Source organism: Parus major, chromosome 3 (assembly GCF_001522545.3).
Source record: "Parus major isolate Abel chromosome 3, Parus_major1.1, whole genome shotgun sequence".
Lineage (NCBI taxonomy): Eukaryota > Metazoa > Chordata > Aves > Passeriformes > Paridae > Parus > Parus major.
The window spans coordinates 32,363,756-32,387,510 of NC_031770.1; the positions used below are offsets into that span (position 1 = coordinate 32,363,756).

General features: G+C 42.1%; 2 long non-coding RNA genes across 2 annotated transcripts in view; one reads left to right on the top strand and one right to left on the bottom strand.

The window, feature by feature from the left end:
* LOC107202048 overlaps positions 1–17,994 on the top strand; it is an 84,966-nt gene extending 66,972 nt beyond the window's left edge. Inside the window, exon 2 of the long non-coding RNA XR_001520532.3 lies at positions 17,828–17,994. This is a non-coding gene — a long non-coding RNA (uncharacterized LOC107202048). The remainder of the gene's footprint in view (positions 1–17,827) is intronic.
* Positions 1,971–23,755, bottom strand: part of LOC117244020 — a 120,179-nt gene continuing 98,394 nt past the window's right edge. The window contains exon 7 of the long non-coding RNA XR_004496312.1: positions 1,971–3,957. This is a non-coding gene — a long non-coding RNA (uncharacterized LOC117244020). The remainder of the gene's footprint in view (positions 3,958–23,755) is intronic.

Sequence of the window (23,755 nt, forward strand, 5' to 3'; positions counted from 1 at the left end):
GTCATGGCACATTTGTTTGCAAAGAAGTATTCAGTCACCCACAAGTCACAAGGTTCAACCTGCTTGGACTGTGTTTCAGAAACTTTATACAAACAAGCACCAAATCATGAGATAAGGAAAAAAAAAAAAATCCTGAAAAAATACTCTGAGACATGTAGAAGATAGCCAAACTCTCATAAATGAATGTGTGAGCCAGGTTCTTCACAGTCATGTTGAAAATCAGCCTTCAGCTTACTATAGGGCTACTGGAACCCACTGCTGGCTAGAGGATTCAGTGCAGGGCATGGACCAGCCTGCTGGGACCCATGTTGCCCATGGGTGCAGGATCCAAGTCCTGGTCAGCACTCTACTTGAGTCTGTGTGTCCCTGGCCTGCAGATTAGTGGGATTGGCCTATGTGTGAGCCAGACTATGACCAATGCAGGCAATCAGATGTTTGGAGATGGAGTGTGATCTTGATCCTACAGATGCCCCCTTAGCAGTGAAATCAGATGACCTGTTTATAAAGAAGCAGTGCAGATAAGACACACATCTTTCTTGCGAAAGAAATGGTAACCTGCTGAGGGGGAGTGCATGGCCTGACATGCATAGAGGGTGATAGGAGCCAGTAGGAAACCTGGATCCTCTTCTCAGATCAATCACTGACTCATGGGCATGTTGGATAGGACACTTGTCTATAGACCAGCTGTGTATTTTAAATATTATTATTTAAAATAAATATTTACCATCTATCCAGGCACTTGCTACTGACTTTTGAAACTATCACTAGTTGCTAATCTTTACTTCTCCATGAACCTATCTTGGCTCTTCTGTGAATGAGCTCTTCCTCAGGTATACCTAGGTTTCTTCTTAAGAGTGTTGGTGAGATTTGGCTGTCAGTTTTCACAGCTCCAGTCTCTTTTTCCAAAGTCTATTCCCTCTGGTTGGAAAATCAAAGACTCTGAGGATTAGAGCAGACAGCTGACAAATAGAGTAGCTCTTGCAGAAAGCAAGAAAAGACAGAGCTGGAGGAAAGATTTCTTACTGATTGTCACCATGCAGACTTTGTCTTTCTAATGGTGGGCTGCACTTTCCATCCCTATCAGTTAGTTAACCTTCCTGGATGCTGACTATAAGGTGACGTTACCAGAAAAAAAAATAAAATCAGACATATGAATGTGATGTCTAGGTAATTCAAAGCATATAACTAACTTCCTTAGAGAAGGTTGCAGTTCAAACAGCTTTCACTGAGATGTGACATATGATCACACCTCAATGAATTGTTTTCTAAAATTACAATGGTAAATAAAATATAAAATTCACACCAAAAATAACAGAAAAAAAAAAATAAAGAAAGAGAGTAATATAACAAGTATCAGTATGCTTTTATTTGCAGAGGACATTATCACATCCAATATGTAGGAGCTGAATGCACCATTAGCAAGTTTGCTGATGATGCCAAACTAGGAGATGCTGTTGACTCTTGAGGGACAGAAGGTCTTGCAGAGCGATCTTGATAGATTGGAGCAGTGGGCTATGATTAATGGGATGAAATTTAACAAGTTGAAATGCTGGGGTAATGCTGAGCACAAGTATAAATTGGGAGAGGAGTGGCTTGAGAGAGCAATCTGGGGGTGCTGGCCAACAGCAGGCTCAGTGTGAGCCATCAGTGAGCCCTGGCACCCAAGAGGGCACCACATCCTTGTCGCTCTAGATTAGGAATGGCTAAGGAGCACGACATGGACTCTCCTGTGAGTTGAACAGGAGAGTGAGGTTTATTACCTCAGATTTTCTTTTATAGACCAATACGCAAAAGTCCAGAAAGGTAAAACTCCTATTGATCAGTAAACTAACACATCACCATCATGGGTCAGCAGCGTACACCACCCCTCGACCTTCTCTTGCAAGAAAACAAGAAACTGACAAACAACACCTGCAAGGCTGTCTTCTATCTCTGAGGATTGTTTTAATTCCTCCTTATGATTTCCCAGCCCACTTTCTCAGGCAAGACTGAGAAAGCTATGTGGCCTGCTTTTCTACAGGCACTGTGCTCCCTGCTTCTGCTCACATTTAGCATCCATACATTCTGGGATGTATCAAACACAGCACAACCAGCAGGTTAAAAGAGGTGATTATCCTGCTGTCTGCTGTTCTTACCTTGAGCACTGTATGCAGTTCTGGGCCTCACAGGTGAAGAAGGATGTGAAGGTCCTTGGATCCAGATAAGGGCAATAAAACTGGCAGAAGGGCTGTAGGGAATGTGCTATGAGGACTTGTCTAGTTTGGAGAAAAGAAATCTGAGGGTTGATGTCATTGGTCTCTACAGCTCCCTGAAAAGGGAAATTGGAAACTGAGCTTTTCTCCTTGGGATCCAGGGATAGGAAGTGGTTGAAAATTACATCAGACAAAGTTTAGACTGAATATTAGGAAGCATTTTTTTACTGAGAGAATTTTCAAATACTGAACAAGCTTTCAGACAGGTGATCAATGCCATTTAAGAAGCATTTGAGCAATGCCCTTAACATGATTTACCTTCTTTAGCACTGAATTAGTCAGGCACTTGAACTACATGATCATACATGTCCCTTTCAACTGAAATAGTCTACTCCCTTGTTCCCTAATATTATGACTAATGTCCTTATTGAAGTCAAAATCAGGGCTTTAAGTGCTGTTTAGAAGACAAATATCTGGTTGCTTCCCTGGTAGGAAGCTCCCTGGGAACATTCCAGACAGCAGGTATTTCTTCAGATATTTGGATCTGAAGAAACTGAAGCTTACATCCTCTGGAAGAAGGCAAGAGGAAAACTGAAACACAGATACTCTGTCATTTCTGTCATCCTTGCTCCCTTAACTCCAGGCTCAAGCCCCAGCTGTGTCACATGCAGGGTACATGGTATTTATAGTTGACTGCTGTTATGGCATGCAGTAATAGAGAGCATCAAACCTGTGAGCAGTGTGTGAAGACTTGAGGTACTTTTGCTGTTGCTGTTTGCACCAGCACAGGTCAGCAAATGATTTTTCTGGGATGTGATGGTTTCAAATTTGGGTTTACGAGGTATCAAAGGTGTCAGTAGCGTGACCAGTCACAGTACACCCTGCTGATAACATTCATCCCTAATGCCTGGCGGTGTCTCTTCTTGCTTGTAGAGCTTTAGGGCAATTCTTCACAAATGAGTGGGTGAATAGTGATCCCTGGCAGAGGGGAGGCAAAGGAACAAAGCAGCAGAGGGGGCAGGACAGGGGTGCTATCAGCAGACAGACAAAATGATACTCTGTTGACTAGGGAAACACCCTGCTGTGGCTAAGATGAAGTGGATATCTATAAATAATGTCACTGAGCTATGTTTCAGGTTCCTGGCTGACACTTGAATCTTTATGAAGAAGGTAGAAACTACAGTCTCCATTGACATACGGTTGTGTTCCATTGGATGTCTTTTTACTGCATCAGGACCCATGGCCATAACTGCACTTACATTAATTTTGCTACAAAAGATCTTTCTGAAATCAATTTACCATGTAAATCTTCAGTGAGTGTGGTAACTGTACCTGCAAATAAAGAGTTTGAGTTCGTAAAGCTACCCTATTTTGTTTGCTCACATCTTCCTTAGTCAGCAAACTTTAGCTGTTTTGTGATGTATGAGGAGTTCACACAGCACCCGCTGAGTATATGAACTGCTGTCATTCCTGGACATCTCTGGCACACCACACACCCAGTGCTCAGCTTAGAGCACACCAACATAGCTCTGAGGCAGCTGCAGGCCACTTCTTGTGGGCCCTCTCACAACACCTAAAACAGTAGCAAAGCTGGTGTTTTGTTTGTTTTTTTTGTGAGAAAACGTCTGAAAGAAGTGGGGCCATGAAATCACAGCCTTTGCAAAGTATCCAAAATCTGCTGGTAGCATACAGCATCAGTTATAGACTGTCTTTGCAGTGAACCAGACTCCCACAAAGGCAGTTGTTCTGTTTCCATTGTCCAACACTGAAAAAAAAGAAGAAAAGAACCATTAAAAGAATGTGATGTGCACAAGAGGCAGGGCATGTTGAATTAATTTTTAAGGTATTGGCCATATGGTCATTTCCATCCCAGAAAATTTGTGTTCAGCAGGATCCCAAGTGCGTGCACAGACAAAATGAATGATAAATGAGCATCTGCTTGCTTAAAACCCAGTGTTTGACATAGTTTGTTTTCTTAAGAAATTAAAACACATCTTGGCAGTCTCCATCCCATTCCAGAAGGGGACTAGTATTATCTCTTCCTTTCACTTTGATTAAATGTTTGCTTTGATAAATACTTAGCAACACGATTTTTTAAAAAGTTAACTCATTCACAGAAGGGACTTGACTAATGGAGGAGGATGGAGGAGGATTTATACTTTAGGGGGCTTCTGTCATTTCTTTACTCTGTCCAGGCAGTCAAGGAGGCTTATGAGTTTCAAAAAAGATTTCTCCTCTGGTTTTATATCATTCTAATGGACAACTGAAATGTCCACTAGTACTGCCAAGAAATTGCCCATTAATCTCTGAAGTGGTGCAGGTGTGGCTCTTAACACAAAGGATATCCTGTTTAAGAAGGCTGGAATTGCCACTAATATACCAAATGGCTGCCACACATTTCAAACTTCATCCTTTACCTCTTTAGTGTGCATGGCCTGTTGTTGTGTGCCTTTCAGAGTCTCCCCACAGGTAGGCTCCCATAAGCAATAATTAAGACCAAAAAAAGTTAATCACACTGCATTCCCAAGGGTTTCTAACATAACATGAAAAGCCTATTGGAATGCACTAATGTTTTTTCTATTTTAAAAGGAAACTGATTATTTGGCCCAGCCCAGCAATATGAAAATTCAGTGGAAAAGAAAGAATTTTGTGAATAAACAGTGGTAAGTATTTCATTTGGCATCAACAAGCAGAACCCCAGAGAAGCAGCCATTTTGCTGAAATATGGTATTTATGCTACTTTGACATTACACTTTGTTTAAATACATTAAGATATTTTAACCACATCTGTAAGAGGCTGAAATGCTTGCTTGTTCAGCCCATCCGCCAAATGTGTGGCCTCGTGTAATTTCAGAGGGAGGTCAGAGGAAAAGGTGCCATGTGTGCTGCCTAGCTGGATAGCTCTCATTTGGATGCCTGAGAACCAGAGAAATGGTGCAAAGACTTCTGTTGGCTTCAGGAAGCCCCAGTTTGGTCCTTGGATGCCATAGCTCAGTATGAAACGCTAGTGAAACACATCAGCATTTACATTGAATCCACTTCTGACTTTTTCTCACCATAAAATAAAATGACATCTGATAGTCTGCTAAGAGATCTTCACTTTGAAAATATTTGTTTCTATCCGTCCTACTCTGTCTGGGCATGGTATTGCTTTAAAAAGCAGGATGGATTTTAACAGGACGGAAGTCTGTGTACTAGGTTATTATCTATATCAAGAAAAATTAGTCCTAACATGCCAGGGTGCATTACAAAAATTGACTATTGAAATGGACAGGATAAATTTTGCTTATGAAAAACATTCTAATAATTTTTTCCACCCAGACACGTAAAAAAGAAGTCTGAACTCTGCACTGTAACTTGCTGTATAAATAATATAATAGTGCTACCAGCAGGGTTACATTCCCCTTTTTCAGGGAAAGCCAACTCAACATGAGCTGTGTACTGCAATAAAAGACTGAGAGAAGGCTTACAACCATGAAACTTCTCTCAACTCTGGCCTGCTTTTAAGGCTTGCATCCTTAGAGAGTTGCTAAACAGGCAAAAAAAAGAAGAGCAGCACAGGAGTTCAGTAAGACAGCTGCCTTCGCAGGAAGGTCTTCCAGTATGCCATGTAGCTGGACTGTGAAGAGGTTCAAGAAAACTTGTTTGACTGTGTATTATAACAGCCTCAGCAACACCCACACAGGAAAACAGGAACTTCATAAGCTGGACGGGTGCAATTGCAAGGCTTTGCTTCCATCTCCTGCTCAGGTGGGCTGGGATGGGTGAGTAGGACTCATGCTAACCTCTGCTGCAGGCTGAGCTTAACCCTTACTGGATCAACAAAAGTCATCCAAACTCAATGCTGAGTGAAAGCAAAATGTGATGCATGGAAAACACCGTGCATCCTGCAGTATGTTCCCAGCATCCTCTGAAGAACCTGTATTCCATGGAAAGCACAGCCTAAAAAATGAGGATACAGGCAGAATCAGGTATGTAGCAGAAAGGGAGCAAGAAAAACCAGAGATGTTCTGTGCATTGCCCACTTCACAGCCTTTCCTAACTTTCTCACCGGTTTCCTTTTCTAGCTGGAAACTTCTCATGCTTAGTTACCAGCTGAAGCCACATAGCAAAACATATGCGTAATTCATTCGTGCATATAGAGCTAATTACATGCTCCACTGGTTGGCTAAAGGAATTCACACATCCCACCAGCCAAATAGTTTTGGACCAAGGAGCTGAAAAACTAGGGAGTTGGTATTACCCTAGCTAAAATTTTCAGTAAAAGCATGACTATAAGAGGAAAAAACACACATCCAGGAAAAGTTTGAATGCCCCTTAGAAATGAACCATCTGAACAAATTTGTTACAGATGATGTCCATATGGTATTTTGCAGGCAGGTGTGAACTTGCTCTGTCTGCATTCAGAGCTGACCGAGCACAAGGAAGTCTTGGAAAAGTGCAGTCTTCAACTTTGGTTGTGCATGCTGTTAACACAGCCACACAGATCTTCAACTGGGACACAGGGAGACCTTCTTTATGCCTGCCTGTTTAGCAGATATTCATACAGGAACATCCACCATTCACCTCTGACACTTTTTTGCAGAAAGAATGGGGCTTTGTTTAAGAGCCGCCGACTATTCACTGCCAGAGAGACCAAGAAGGAATTCAGACACAATCCTATTGTATGTAGCCCTCTGATTGTTCATGTAAATGGTCAATAATTGCATAAAGTCACAGCTAAGTGACTAGGCTAAGACTTTTTCAGAAACCCAAAGGTCTAAAAGTCAGCTACTAAATCCATATGCAGGCACTTCAAAAAGGCAGCTTGGTTTCCAGAGCAGCCATGCCTCCCAGCTCTTCTCAGAACTAGTTTAGATGTGCAGCCTTAGTGAAAACCACCTTTTGGGTGTATGGCAATGGGTGTCAGGTGGCCTGCAGTAGACACAAGCATTGGCACATGTTGGTGACATGCTGGTGTGATGTGAGTGGTACCTATAAGATGTCAGCCTAGGGGAGCCATATGAAGGAATTTATATTCCAGCCTTGTTGCTCTGTGTCTGGCTGCCAGATTCTGACTTGGGTTTTGTCTCTTGTCTCCTCCTCCCCCACCCTCCATTTTAATTTCTTTCCATTGCTTTCACCCTGCTGTGGTCTTTGGCCCACTCTCATCCCTCCTGGTTTCTTCCTTGAGAACATGCGCTTGCAGGGAGAGGAAGACAGAGTGAAACATTAGACTGCATGTTACGATGATTAAAAGGCATGTTAGAAAACCAAGGCTGTCATTTTAATCTCTCACTAATGTTCATTGGCATGTCTTTGAGATAGGGTACTTTGCTGACAATAGTGATGGACAGGGTGTGAGATTGGCCCCTTGAACCCAGGGGCCTCCCAGGAATAGATCATGTCTAGACCTGGTTTGCATCAAGGGCCAAACCGGATAAGCTGATTAGCCAATTAGAAATAGTTCAGCCAGTGGAGTAGAGGGACCAAAGAGACCTGAAACTGGAGGTCATGTGAATATCACAATTGATTAATAACCCCATGGTGATGTGGAAGCTGGGAGGGGTTGGCACTGAAGTGGGAGGAGAAACCTCAAGTACAAAACCAGAAGATGAACAGAAGATGTTTAGTATGTGTTTGTGGTTTTCCTCACTAGAACCTGACCAAGAAGAATGATTAGACATCAAACCAAAATGTGGAGATCATGGTATTTGATCTCCCACCAAAATATTTCTAACATGCCCTTTAAATGTCACAGGAAAAAGTCTCATTTTAGAGGTTTCACTTCCTGTCTTTACCAGCATATTTCTTTTCATTCCCTCTATTACTGTCAGTTCCTACTATATATGGATACTACTAACACTAAATATGGTTTTCATCGCAAAACTCACAGAATTTTCCTTTGTGGGCACCATTAGTCAGGGATAATATGAATCATAGGAATTTTAAATTACTTACTTGGAACATAATTGAAAGCCAAACAGAAGCAATGCAGAAGTGATAACTTTAAATAAAGGCAAACCTAAACTCCATTTGGAATGACAACATCCTGAATCACCAGTATCCTAAATCCAGGCCTCACTCAATTAAAGGTGATCAGGCTACTGCTTGCTCTCTTGATTCCCAAGATCATGACCTTTCCAGTGGTGTGCCTCTCTGGCAGAGTAGTGTTACCCCTCCTTGTTGCCTTCCACACTGGGTAAGGGGTAAGAAAAGATGGTCCCTCAGCACCAGGGGATGTGCTCCTCTGCATCCCCTGCTTGTTCAGTCCACCTGGAGACAGGAAGGTGGGAGAGGGCTGAAATGAGGGGCTTGTGTGCTTACACACAGGTGGAAGCACATGCTGATATGCTGCCCTGTGTCTCACTCCTGCCCTGATCCCCACTCACATCAGCATTTCAGGGGCAGAGGGGAAAGCTGCAGTGTGCCCTAGAGAACTGCAGCTCAGTGGGTGTCTTCCACCCAGGCATACCTGAGGTATTGAGGAGCTGTCAAGCAAGACATTGTAAGACATCCCCAAGTGACAGAGAACAACAGGCTCCTCGTGCAGTGGGAATACCCATTTTGAGCATGTAGGAACAATGTCTGATTATTTTTGAAGAGAAGCATGCCCCAAAGTTGCTTAGATTCAAGACTTCTGAGGCTTTCTTGTTAAAAATATTGCTTTATCTCTGGTCTGGGCCACAGCTGTGCATTCAGCAAGCCAGACCTTTTGGGATGGATGTCCAAATCTTTCTGTATCAACAATTCTTATTGGTTGAAGATCCATGTCTATAGACTTTCCAGGGTAGAGTTCTCTTTTCAAGAAAATGCTTTCCACTTTTCTGACCAGCAGGGAAGTTTTTTAGTAATCCCTGATCTGCATTCTTCCTGTTGCATTTATGTCTTTCTGCTCTCAGGCTGGGAGAACAGGCAATCTTCTTCTCTCTAGGAGCTTGATTTATCTCAAATTTATTTCTTTCTTTTCACTGTTTAACAGCCTTCATGCTAACTTCTGCAATTCCCATTTTTCCAGACTTCTGCACTACTATGTTGGTCCTGTCCTGCCTTCCTCCAAACACCCCGTATGTTTTCATAAAGGCAGTGCCCAAAAGAGGACCATATACTGCCCCTGAGGCCCTGCCAGTGCTAAGTGGATTGTATCATCTAAGATCTATTTCCATTTATATATCCCAGGATAAAATTTGACATTTTCACAGAAGAATAATACAGTTGGCTCATTTGACAACTTCTGTGATCTGCCAGAATTCTTCCCAGTCTTTTTTTGTGCGAACTTTCTAAAAATTGTCATTATGGGCTTATGCTGATGATTATTCCTGTCTAAGTGTATGTATTGCGTGGGTTCTTATTGAATTACATTCTATTTAATTTTATTTAAGACAATTTCTCCAGTTCAGCAAGATAATTTTGAATTCTAATCCTGTCCTCTACCAGACTCACAAGTAATCCCTGCCTGGTGTCATCTGCAAATTTAATAAACATTCTCAATATTCCATCATGAGGTTATTAGCAAAAATATTCAACACTAATTCCAGATGGTCTCTTACATTTCTGGGCAACACAGAATGTGTTGAAGTATTTCCATGCCTGACAATTCTTTCCACTTGTGTTATTGCTGAGAACTTTGGGTCTGGGCTGTGTGGTCACCAAGGTGAGGAAAAACTCTTGCATGCAGATGAAGTGAGCATTCCTGCTGGCATGGCACGCTACATCCCCATCCAGCTTCAGGAATGGAAAAAGCTGTGTATCTTTCTAGTCCATAGGAAATAGATCAAATTCTATTTAGTAAGATAGGCACTTTCCCCTTCATCTTCACTTATTCCTAGTGATGTATTTATGTCGTCAACCCATCCCTATTATTGAAATCTCATTCTTGAACTGAGACAGATGTAATTGTAAGGCAACTGCTTTTAATTTAGAGAAAGAATCACTATTCATTATTCCTGAGAGCAAATGCTGTGTTGAAAGACTTCAGAGTAGTGTCCTAAGCACCAGTACCCACAAAAAGAATAAAATAATGTTTGACCCTCAAAAAACCTCTCATTTTTTACCTATGGCACGATGCTTCAGGGAAAGGACAATGTACAGGGAATAAATACCACAAAACCAGTATATGCTCACACAGACACCACAGCAAACTAGAAGAAGACTTTAAAGTGAAGAAGGAAAATGCTTTTTGTCACAATGCCACAGAAGAAACAAGAGAATAATGCATCAGTTGGCAGAGTAATGAAAGCAGCATGGTAAAATCAGCATTTAATAAACATTCTCTTTATTCTAACTGGGAGCTTTAATATAGGATCAAGATTACAGCTTTGCTAAAATCACAGAGACATGGTCAGATCAGTCATATGACTGGAATGCTGACAGGAAAGGATGCTGCTTGTTCAAGAAATATGGACAGCAGAGACATGAAAGAGGTGTCACTTTGTGAGCCTTGTAAGTATAAGCTTGTTCAGAAATCCAGAAGACAGATGGAGTTAGCCTTGCTTGACTTAGGTGAAGACAGAAATAGGACACCATTGTCAGAGTTCATTGGAGTCTATTAAAGGGCATCCATTCATGAAGATTAGGTATATGAGGCTCTTTGAAAGTAACTAACAGAGATGTCTGAAGCACAGGTCTTGTGGGAAATGGAAGATTTTATCTACATTTAGAGACATTTGTCAAACAAATATAATTCAGCAGCTCAAAAAGTCTTCAGCACCTTTGTGGCACAGACTTTCCACACCTTTGGTTTGTATTCAGAGGACTTCAGAAAGGAAGTAAAGGAAAAGCTCCTCTGGGTTTGAGCCCCAGCACAAAGGAGGACCAGTGTAGGAAAGGGAAGGTAGAAGGCAGTGTGGATGGAAGGAAGATTTCATGGTCCCTGGAGAGGCAAGCCAAGAAAAGAGAAGAACTCAACACTATGAGTTTCAGACTGAAAGACTTCAATAAGCTTGGGAAACTGCCAAGAAACAGAGGCTTAGAGAGAGTTAGTAGTTCCCTAAAGAAACAATGCTAAAGGCAGAAGTTCAGATACAGAAAAAAAGACTAGAAATTAAAAACACTGACTCCTCTTCATTGATCTCAAAGACAATAAGGAACCACAAGAAGAAACAAAACCAGATGTCCAAGGATGAGTATGAACACAGCCATGTAAAACAAGGTCTGGAAACTTGAAATTAAATTAGCAAGAGACAACAAAGGTAACAAAATTCAATCATTGATGAAAAAGAAGATGGAGGAAAATGTTACCTCATTACTCCATGAAGAGGAAGATAATGGGGAGATTACAATGAAAAGATCAAAGTGTTTAATGTTTTTTTTAATTGCATATAAAATGGCCAAATGTGAGGATGCAATAAGCACAGCCAATCCAATGAAAAATAGGTAAGATTTAAAGCTAAGTAGGAAAAGCACAGCCTTGGGAGTATTTAGGAAAACAAGACTGCACACAGAGGAAAAGCTGTTGTGTTATCATGCATCTCAACAAAACATCTGACTCCAGATGATTTTGACATGTTGAAGAAACAGTCTGAAAAAGGTGAGTGGGATGACAGAGCAAGATCAGTGGATTAAATTCAGGTAAACTCTGGAGATTGTACATGTAGTAAATTTTATAATGCTAAAAATGCAGAAGGATATTTTGATTAGAAAGAAGTATCTTGGAAAAAAGGATTTGTGGGTTAGCTGAACCTCAAACAGCAATAACAGACTGATGTGGAAAAGGCAAATTATCACATGGGAGTGTGAAAACAGAAATTCAACCCTTCACATCATGAAAAGTTATACTGCACTCTACTTTGTAGTGAGAAGGCCTTCACTGAAATTTTATTCCTTAAATTTAAGGAGGTACTTCCACAAAAATGAAGAGCAAGAACTGCTTGAAATGTAGAAAATGATATCTATGAAAAAAGACTAAAAGAATCAGGGTTGTTTAAGGAAAACTGAAAGAGAAATTATAACTTACTTTCAACAAGCACATGGCCGTTGAAAATAAAAGGGATCTACTGTTTTAATTTCATCATAGCAAACCCTTGGGTCTACATTACTACAAGAAAAGCAATTTATGCATTCAAAAAAAGTACCAGTTGCAAGTATAATTTACTTGAGGAATTTATGAAGTATCCATCTCAGAATGCATTTAGGACCATTAACCAAGTACATTTATTAGTAATGGCATAGTTATGGATCTTACTTTAGGACAGAGAAAAATGTTTTACCACATTTTGAGCTTCTCTCCCACTGGTATATATGTTAGCTTGAACTTCTTGTTCAGTCACAAAACAGTGACAGTAACGAACAAAGGCAATATATGAGGCATCAAGTCCTATGCCTGGAAAGGACACTTGAAAGTCATCTACTTCCACTTCAGTGTCCCATCATATCCAACTGGAAGTAGATATGGCAACAGAACTACAAGAACAAAAGAAAATAGTGCTCTTTTCATAGGCCAGGAGCAGCTTCCTGACCGCCACATGGTTTCTCTAAGACCATTCCTAAACCTTTGCTATGTGCACTTACCTACTTCATTATCCTTGCCTGTACAGGACCTCTGCCTTCATCTAGTGCATCCTCTGGCCACCTTTATAGGATAAGACAACTCAAACTTCAGGGTCTCTCTCTTTGTACTGCACTTATCGAAGCCATAAAATAATGTAGAGTCAGAAGGGAGCAAAATAAACAGGGCAGACAGCTGTTAGACAGCTGCATCAAGCTTTCTGACCCCTGTTATATCTCCATTAGTTTTGTTTGTATAAAGTGCTGTACAAAAAGACTAACTGGTGGCACTTTGAAGGAGAATTTTTCTATTACTCATCTTCCAACTTAACATGACATTAGCTTTATTTATTTAGCTTTCCACTCTCACTTGAGTTTGCAATAATTTAGTGCAGATGTTCTATCTTTCTGTAATTTATTAATATTGACTTGCTTTTCCCTCCCTTTTCTATAAATGTTTTTCAAATGTTCACACTATGACTGTGTGATTTCCCTTGCTTGCCTCTGAGGTGCAGGCTTGCAAGAAGAGAGTGTGCTGGAGGCGTTCTGTCAGCTACAGTACAGCAAGCAGCTAGAAGCAAAAGGCCACCCATGAAAGGGAAGTGGGCAATGAGCTCACCCCAGCCTATGTGTACAGGAAGTCTTTTATGCCCAGCAAGAGTGTAGAGTCATGCACAAAAGATGCAGAGAATAGGGAGAGGTGTTGATTTTTTACAGGAGTTGGGTAGCTTCTCCTTGGGATCCTTAGCTGACTCATTTTCCCTGCTCTTGGGAAAGATGGAGTTCTGGTAGGTTACAGAGACAGTGGGAGAGTAACCATCTTTGGAAGGTCACGGAGGAGGCATCCAGCCACTGATTGACTCAGAGCAAGTAGCAGTGAAGTGCAGAACTGGTACTGTCCTGTGTGCCCAGTTTCAGAGAGAAGGACAGTGGATCAGCAAGCTTTTGCCTTGATTATGCATTTGTCCCTCTCCTGAGCATGGACTTCAAATGGTCCTGACTAGGAGATAGACCCAGAACTTGCCATTCACTTCTGCTTAAAGGATCAATGTCCCAAACAGTTCAATCTAAAGAATAACTGGGAGGGGAGGCTGCCCATACTGTAATTGAGGTTTATAGCAGTGACGAGTGTACAAGGGAGAGAGCTGCGTATTGTTGTCTGCCTCCCATGGGAAGATTGAACCCCATGTCTTCCAGCATCTGGAGGGAAACCTAGCTGCTAAGCTTTAAGATAGTCTGCGTGGTAGACAGGAGGGAGGAAGGCCCTGGTCCCCATCTGTTGACTCAGCACTGGGAATATGCTGTGCATTAAAAACAATTATGATTATAAAGAAGGCAGAGGTGGCAAGAACAGAACAAACAGAATCCAAAGCACAGTTCAGGATCTTCGGCACCACGTTGCCCCCAGACAACCCCTCTTTGAAAAATGGCAAGAGCAGGCGAGAGTGCAAGTTACTGATTTTCTGGTCTTCCATCAAGGTAAGTGTAACCCTTCAGATGCCTCTCTAATGATGGAGAAAGGAAAACACCTATTTAAAAGAGGTTTCATTGGAAGATCAAGATGGAAAGGCTCTAGGAGGTAGATTCTGACCTGAAATTCAGCTAGACACCTGTAAAGCAGCAGCAGACTAGCAGAAATTTTTGGAATCCATCAGCTGCTTGTTCTTCACCTCCCTGACTGTGCAGCTGGTGGTGACTGGCACTCTATGGAGACCAATGCTGTGTCCAGCACCACCTGTGCTTACTCTCTGCACAGCATGGACCCACAGTGTCCAGCACACCCAGAAGCTTAAGGGAAGAATGTTGTTTCCATGACCCCAGGACACTGCAAATATATTTTGGAGCTATTGAATGCATCAAGAGGCACAGAATGGTGTCTCCCAAAATGTTTTAAATTTTTTTCAGTAAATGTTTTTCAGTAAATTATTTGAATGTGGATCAGCCTGGGTAAATCATTCCTGCATTTCTTCTACTGGATTTCCAGTGGAGATCTCCAAAATCTTAGTGCTACCTAGGGCAAGCGAGAATTAGAATCCAACTAGGACAGGAGAAAACTTCTTTCCATTCCTTTGTGTTTGCCTGCTACTCTCCACACTATGCTGGCCTGCGCAGGAGCAGTCCAGCATGCTAAATCAGCTCAGAGGAGGGAAAGTATTTCCAAATGTATGAGAAACAGGAAGCTATATGAATTCTTTCCTTCTTAGGACTCAGAATAATTGGAATGGGGAATGCTGTCAAATGAGGATGTGGTTGTGCTGCAGCCACACATCTCATGGCTGGCCAGGCTGAAATCTGGAACCATGAGCATTATTCTACACCCACCTGCTCTGTTTGACTGAGCAGAGGGGACAGTTGTCCTGCTTTCAGGAGATAGTACGCTTCTAGATGTGCATGGTCCCATCTCCCCAGACTATGTGGTGATCAAGATGCTGAAAAAGTCATGATGGAAAAAGGGGAGAAAATTTCAAAAGGCTGCTGAGTTATCAACAGGTACGTCATGGCCCTTGCAAAACAAAATCACATTCTATGACTGCAGTTCTAGAGATTAAGACTGTATTCTCTTTCTCCTCCTATCCCTGAAGCTGCTCCACCTAGACCCTGGGTAATATGGCTATCATCCCAGCTTCACAAATCTCCTCCTATAAGTTTCTCATCCTGTATTTCTGCTAGACACACACACACACACACACACCATTTTTGTCCATGTTTTGATGCTGCCACTGCCTGCTCCCTTCTGTGACCATGTACTGTGTGATTTGGGCTCCTAAGAGTATGGGGTCCCTTCAGCTGACTACAATGGAATTTTCACCTGATGGGCATAACCTAGTGATTATGTAGCAAAATGTCTGCATTTATATCCCAGTCACCCTTCCTTGTGCTCTATTGACATAGATTACATCCTATATGTACAAGGAGCAAAGCTTCATTTCTGCTGCCCACAGAGACCATGCATGGTCTCCACTTCACTGGATGAAGTGAACAGTGTCAGCCCAAGTCCCCATCCTCTCCCTGGGATGTGTGCCCTATGGAAAGTGGAGGTGGACAGCCTCACTGAGTGCCTGCTATCTTCTCTCCATGAGGTCAGCAGAGCAGCACACTTGCACACTCACTGGGAGCATGGCCTTGCGGGGCAGGGATGGGAAGTAAACAACAAGAGGGAAATTTGAGTGACAACGATATCCATTTTGGCTCTTCCACAGAAATTCTAGCAGAGAATGAAATATATATTCCAAAGTATTTTGCTCCTCTCTGTCCCAGCTAATTTCTTATCCTTACAAAGGCAGTTAGCAAGCCCAAATTGGCCTAACAGTCCATTAGGATGTGATCTGCTCCAGGCCGCCCACAATGCAAAATATTTGAAAGCTCAGATAAAACTCTTGCTCCATTTTCCAGCTCTGCGAGATGTGGGCTGGGTGATGTGGGAAGGGTAATACCACGCTCAGGGCCAAGTATGATACATGATGGCACAAACCCAAACCAACAGAGAAGTGGTGCTGATCCTGTCCCACCAGCTAACTTCTGCTCTTTGGAGTTTCCTGTGGAAAAAACAACATTGTGACTTGCTTATGAAGCTGGTTATTTGAAAAAGATGGTTTGTAACTTGGGTGGCTTAGGGGCAAACATGCTGAAGGAAATGCAAAGGTGGTTTTTGTGCAGAGGAAGTCAGGGGATGAAGAAATAGCACAAGGGACTTTACAAAAAAAAAAAAAAAAAGAAAAAGAAAAAAAAAGAAGCAGAAGATGTTTTCTAAATTGCTAGGATAAATCTGTCCCCATGAGAGAAAACAGATTACTGGAAGCAGAGGACAAGACAAAATGCAAATGAAGGATCTGGGTAACATCACTGAGTTGCAATATGCCCCTCCAGGACCTACTTCAGAGCTGATTAGAACCACTGGATGACTTCCCACTGACCTCAGTGGACCAAGTCCAGTTTCCCAAAAAACATGTCCTCCTAGGTAGAGGAAAGGTAGTATTGTAGGATCTCCCACATCTTTGGGAAGTGGGAAGCAACACAGAGAGCAAGGGATTTCAGAAACCTGAACTGACCTTCTGGTTTTCTAGGCCATGTAATGGTCTATGTTAGATAGCAGTGTCTTCTTGTCACTGCAGGAAAGTTTTCATACCCAAACACTATCTATGAATTGTGAAGTCCTTGACAAGCTGAACCAGTGCCCTGGCTTTAGAGGTTCAGCAATGGATCCACACAAAGGAGGAAGTGAGTGTGCCCACTTAGAGAGGTGTCAAACACCAGTAAGAAGTAAGCCAGAAGTAAGGAAGATTCACTGGGTGAAACTACCCTCATGAAGTGGAGGTCAGCGTTCAAGTTTTCAAGCCTCTCTCTTTCAGACCAGTTTAGGTCTATGGTCTTGCCCCCTCCACAACTGCTCTATGAATTTCTGCAAGCTGCTCCAATCTTGAAAACAATGCTTAGAGAGACTTTGCCTTCAGTTGAAACAGCACAAGAACATTTTAGTCAGGAACGTCCTGGATTTTTGCAACCATATCTTTCTTCACTTTTGAGATGGGTGGGATCAGGGAAGTGTCTGCTTTTCTGTGATCCAAATCACAGGATTAAAAGCTCTGCCTCCCAGGAACACATGATCAAAATCTTAGTCTGCCCCTCAGGACACCAAAGACTTACTGGGAGGTAAGGGAATTAGAAAGGCTTTAGAATCTAGACTCCAGCCCGTTCCATGTGGACATGATGGATTAGACCCAAATTTTCTTACAAGCACTGACTGTACTTGGCCTAATATTCCCTCTTCTGAGAGTCATGTTGTGTCATGGGAGCAGTTGCACTTCAGAGACTAATAATTCCCACAGATATACAATCCACTATAATCACTCAAGTATACAATACAGTAAATTTATATAATGAACTTCAAACAGCAGGCCCTTCCTTACCTAGGGGATTTTGGTGTCACAGCTAGGACAAGATAAATAAAAGTATCAACAAGAGGAAGCATGCATGATGAGGTGTGGCTGTGAAGGACTTTTTGCATTATACAGTGGGTGAGAATTATTTATAATGCAAGCACAATAGAGTTAAATAGTTAAAATCAAACCTGCTGAAGTACTTGATCTGCCTTTGGCCATGTGGCCTTAATGATTATTCAGAATCTAACACACTCAGTACAGCAAGCTGTTGGTTTTTTATGGTCTTTTCAGGATCTTACTTTGGCGATGAAAAAATATCCAGGCTTCCTCGTGTCTCAGAATTACCACCTGAACTGGCAGAAGCACAAAGAGGAGACTGAAGCTGCCCAGATGCTGAAACTTAATTAGGGGTGAATAAATCAGCCTTGCTTGAAAAGTCAAGAAAATGCAATATTCAATGGTGTTTGGGATGTTTTCGTTTTCACTCTTGCTGAATGAGAGCCAGTAGCAGGACAAGGAAGGACAAGACAAAGAGGGCCATTAAAACAATGTAGCAGAAGTTATCTCAGAAGAGAAAAATGAAAAAGAAGGTGCAACTTTGTTTGCTTTTCAAATATCTCTGGGACTCTTCATGTGACAAATCCACATGTCTATTTCACCTACACAGGTACTGTTGTCCCACCACCATCTGTATCTGACTGCTACTGTGACAGATGGACACCAAGTCCTGTATTGCTGATCCCACAAAGCCCCTAAGCAATCTGATATCGATAATGTTGCGAGGCTAATCACTTAATAATAGGATTCCCTGCAAACCAGACACCTCTACCACACGCTGTGGGAGGAGAAGATGCTTTGCATACATCATCCTGTCAGCTGAGTTTATTATTCTTGCATTCAAGATAAACTGCAGCAGCCAAATGCTGGTCTGTATAAATTCCAGCCTCGGGAGTCCAGCAAGCACTGGGCTCCTTGTTACACACACACACACACACACACACACACACACACACACACACACACACACACACAAATCCAGACGGGTAAATAATATGACATCTTTCTATTCCCAGGGGATCTTTCAAGAGCTGATGTTTTCTTTGTTACCTGGGGTGGTCCTCAGGCCAGCTGTATAAACCAGGGATAAGGAGTGAGTGCCTGGACTATGCAGAGACAACTGGCAGGAGAGATTTCTGGCTACATGCAGACCTTTCTGCTTTGTGCTAATAAAGCTTTGTTGTATGCCATTCAAACAGACATCAGGCAAACAAGCTCTGAGCTTCAGAGTCTTTATCTCTTCTGTTTACCTCACCCCAGGACTCACCAATATATCTGTTAGGCAAAGAACATAGGCATCTAAGAGGCACAGAAAGGATATAAAACCTTCTGAGCTCAAGCCAAAGTCTTCTTAATGGGTTTGCTGAAGAATATAATTCCTTCCTGTAAAACATCTGTATTGGTCTGTACTGGAGAAGATGACCCAGCAGAACTTCAGGTCTGGCTAGGAGTCTCACTCCCACATTTTTTGCAGAAAGGGTCCTCAGAATGAACAGAACATTCTCATGGTCCTCTTTTTGAATGTGTTTAGCTTCTCAGTGATTCTGGTCAGATTGTGCAAATAAAGGTGGCTGAATTGGCCTTGTGACTAGTTACAAAACTCCCAAGGAGTGGAAAAGAATGAAACCTTTCCTCAAAAATTTCTTGTCATTGATTAAAATGACAAAGAAAAAAAAATCTGTCAGGGTAACAGTGGCGTCAGAAATACTCCTCTAGGCCTGAGACAAAAAGTGACATCCTCTGGCACTGACTGAGGTGGGTTCTGAGGCTCTGTTAAGACCAGGTCCAGGAAGAGTCTGGTTACATAGTTCACCCTCAAGTGTTTAGGAGCAAAGTTTGTTCCCCTTATGGGAAACTGTCTTGGATGTCAACAGGGACCCCCACATGAATAGCATACAGACCTACTACAGAAGATCCTGGTGTGACTTTAAAGAAAGAATGTAGTTTTGGGTTTCCACTGTCCCCTCACACTTCAGGTTAAAAGAGATTGTGGAATCCCCCCTCATACTTTTCTCTTTTATTACCAGGGATTCCTGGTCCCTGTATATGACACTTCACCATGCAAGAAATCACTAGTGTGCTGCCATGGACTCTTCCCATCGTCTCTGAGCTCTTTTTGGCTGACACAGAGAGGAAAATATTTCCATTCTTCATTTTCCCAAGTGTTAAACTAATGTCTCTGCTGAGACATTGGATGCATAAATGAACCAATCCTAACAATCCATTCTAAAACAGTTTTAAGGATGCCAAGCTTTGGGGGCAGAAGGGTGAAATGATGTTTCCTCTTCCCAAAGAGAGGAAAGTTTTTTCTTCCTCCACAAGAAACAGCAGGTGACCCCAGGGCTGAGGCTAGGAGAAAACAACTTCTGTCAGTGCAGCCTCCACCAGGTTTCTAGGCTCAGAGCTCTCAGGAAGGAAAGCTCTCATTGAAACAGTTTTCTAATTTCTCTTTCTTTGCTAGGGTGACTGTAAATAAAATAGCTTGCTAAAAGGAGGGTTAACTCACCCTATAAGTAAAGTAAAACTGAAACTGTAAAGTTAAAATGAAAACTTGAAATCACTTGAAACTGGGCAAGAGATATGGCCCATTATGAGAAAAATAAGAGTGTCAAAGAAATATGAGGGAAGTTGGATGGGCTTAAAAACTTTTTCTATTCTCTTAGTCAGCCCTTTCTCTCAGCGCTCCTCTACCTACCCTGCCCTTTCCACTACACAGGACCACCATTTATTTCTGAACAGCTGAGATTTGTCCTGATGTATAACCAAAAAGTAAAATACAGGTGGTTATGCCCTGCCTGTTTCTTTACTCAAGCTTTTCACGATAATCTTAGAAAGATGCTTCAAGGGAAATGCAACTCCTTCTAGAGCTCAGCAATGTGAGGAGAATGAGGCGATATCTGTGTTAAGGGCTGTCAACAGGATGCTGTGTTCGAGAGATACCTTGGAAACTGCTTTGCAGATTTGCACATCTGCTGCTCTGCTCCTGGCCAGATAATAGAACCATGAAAAATGTTTTTTTAACCAAACCCTAGATGGACTGGAAAATCAAACTAATGCTGGTTTGATTTTCCATGGGAACCTCGAAAATATGATCCCAAGCTCCATAACATGTTCAAGACTATGCTTTTTTTTAATACCACTCTTGGCAGCTCATGAGGTGAATGGCAGATTTCATGCAGTGCCTCATTCTGCTTATAACTTTCAATCCATGGATGTCACGGGCATGCTGTCTGTCTCAGTTTTTCAGCTGTCTGTTGATCCCACCATTTCTACTGCAGAAATTTGCTCTTCTTTTTTGTCTATATGTATCAGCAGCTGCATGACCAGATCTCATGGTGCTCATAGCTGACCTCTATATGTGCACCAAAGGAAAGGCAAAGGCACATCTTACAACCTGGTCATCAGCATCTCACCCTCACCTAAAAATGGGTGGCCCCATGCTGAAAAGGCCAGGAGATACTCTCCAAAACACAGCAGCAGTTTCCTATTTCCAATTTTTGGAAATACCCTATTTCCCAATATTGGAAATATTTCCAATATTTTTGCAATACCAGGTGTAATCAGCTGGTTGCCTCAATCTTTAGTTCCTGATGTCTCAGCAAATAAATAATTTCTTGTGCTTTTGTGCGAGATGTACAATATATGTTTCTTATACAGAGCAAGGGTTGAAGTGGAAGAGTCACTCATCTTTGTGGAGCCCTGTCAGCTCATCTCCTGTCCAAGTGCCATGACAGGATCTTTCATGAGCAGAAGTGCAAGTGCCTTCCCCTGAGCTGTGTAGACACACTGCAACAGTATGAGCTGGATCCCATTGCTCCGCTGAAATACCAGGCATCACAGACTGAATGAATAAGTGCATGACAGGCATTTTAAACATCTTGCATAGTTTTTATGACAGAAAAGCAGCAATAGCAAGGAAAAGGATTTACAGAAACTTCTACCTTTTGGCTTTCATCTTAGTTCTTTCCTACAGTCTTGAGCTTCCCTGTTTCTACAGCATCTGCTGGCAGCTGGTGCTTAATTGGGCCAGACAGAACTCTCTGACATCAACAATGAACTCAGTCCAGCCATCCTGGGGGGCGCTCTCACAGCACCACACTAGGCAGGGTCTAGGAGCAAGGGAACACACCAAACAGACAACTTCAAGCTGGTTCACCATTTCTTACCCATTGCACAGAGGCTGGAAGCAAAGTAAAACCTGAGTTATAAGGAGAGCTTTGCTGCAATACACCCACTGCTCAGGAGCCTTCTCAGCTTCAGCAGCTGCCATGAAGTATGTTCATAGAAGAACAATGTAATTTTCCTGACTGGGCTTTAGCATTTGGTGAAAGGAAGTCCTGATCCCGAGGACATTTTACCCATCTCTGCAGAGCCCCTGGTCATGGCAGTGAGTGGGTGCCTTTGCTCTCAGAATGATCTGAATGTCCTTGTGGTGCTGGAAACACTGCAACCACCTCAGTCCCTATCTCTTCCCCCATAGGGAGGTGGACTGCCTGGTGTCTGCCATGCGCTGTACCTCTGCCCACCTTTCCCAGAGTGGCATTTGTTAGCTTTGCTTCTCAGCATGCAATGTCTCAGAGTGAGTCACCTCTCCCGGGGAGACTGTGGTTTGTGTCCTGACCTCAGGACCTCCAGCATCTTCTCTGGGTGGGACCAAGACACCGGGATCAGGGAAAGACCCCACACCTTCTCCACAGTGGGGGCGTCCTTCACTTATGTAATGCTGCCTATAAGCACACCCTTGGCAAATCCATCCAGGGACAGGCAGCAGGAACTTAAAGGACTTTCCCACCATTATGAGTGAAGCCTGCTTGTTTTTTACCCCAGGTAGAAGTTTTACCCCAGGGAGAAAGTTTCAAGCAGCAAATATCCAGGCAAATTCTATTTTTCTTCTTTAGTATTGTCCCAGACATGACAAGAACCACATCTCCTAAATGTGTGGGCTTAGTTGTTTATTTGAAGGAGTGATTCTCTTCTATTTGACCACTGTTCTTTTTCTAAACCATTTAGAAAAAGACATTTTCTTTATGAGTAATAAATATGTGGCAATTATTTCAACAGATTTCAAAGCTGTGAGCTGGGTCCTTTCTGCAGGGGCTTTATATAAACTTTTATGTATTCAGCCTAATATGTATAATATAATACAGTTAAATATATATTCACAATCTATATATATTCAAAATTACATAGATATTTTTTCATGCCTTTATATTAAACTTTTCTATCCTAGATATTTTCTGAAGTAAGGCAGTCAATAAATATTGGAAGGCTGACAGTATAAAGAATTTTTTTCAGAGAATTTTAAAAATTATTATAACTTATATTACAGCAGGAAAGGAGCACCCACTGGTGTAACTTACTGTTTTTCAGTCAAACACACCCCACAATGCTGGGGAGGAGATAGTTTTTTAGGCAGACCAAAGCTTCACCCAAAGCACAAAGGCTTCTTCACAGGGTGAAGTGTATCTGTAACAGCAGTGCTTTGTGCTGAACTTGACCTTTTCCAACCAGTGTCTTCCCTTGCTTCCTATCTGCTTGCTTATTTTCAGAGCTCCATAAAAATATTTTTTAGTTTGGTATCTTGACAGAATAATGTTCATGCAAGTATTGGAGCCTAGTAGATCCACACCCTCTCAACTTCTATGCCCAGCAGCAAAGAAAAGAGAATTTCAAGAGACATTGAATTTCTACCTGCTTTGTAAAAATTGGCATCTAGCTAAGGAAGGAATAATAAAAAAAAAAAAAAATTGCTCACCTGCCTCAGGGTAAAGGTTCTGGGAGGAACTTGGCCATATTGGCAAATATCAAAGAGTCCCTAAATGACAGAGCCATGGTAAAGAGTCTAATAAATTTTTCTGCTTACATAATTACTTGACCTTGGTGTCACCATTTTCATTATCTTTCTTTAAGATGCAGAGCCCTGTGGAATCATTCTGTTGGCAGCTAGCATCCACCTCAAAATACTGCAAGCTGCTGAAAAGCCGTGAGAGATCCTGCATTGATGCAGAGCCTTCAGCTCCTGACTCCCTCACTGGCTCTTTGTGTGATCTCAGCACAGAGATGTTTCTCTTACTGCCTCTACACAGCATTCAGATATGAGATAATGAATTCTCTTCTCACCCATTCTATGAGAGGATTATTTGGACAACTTTTTCTTGGCAG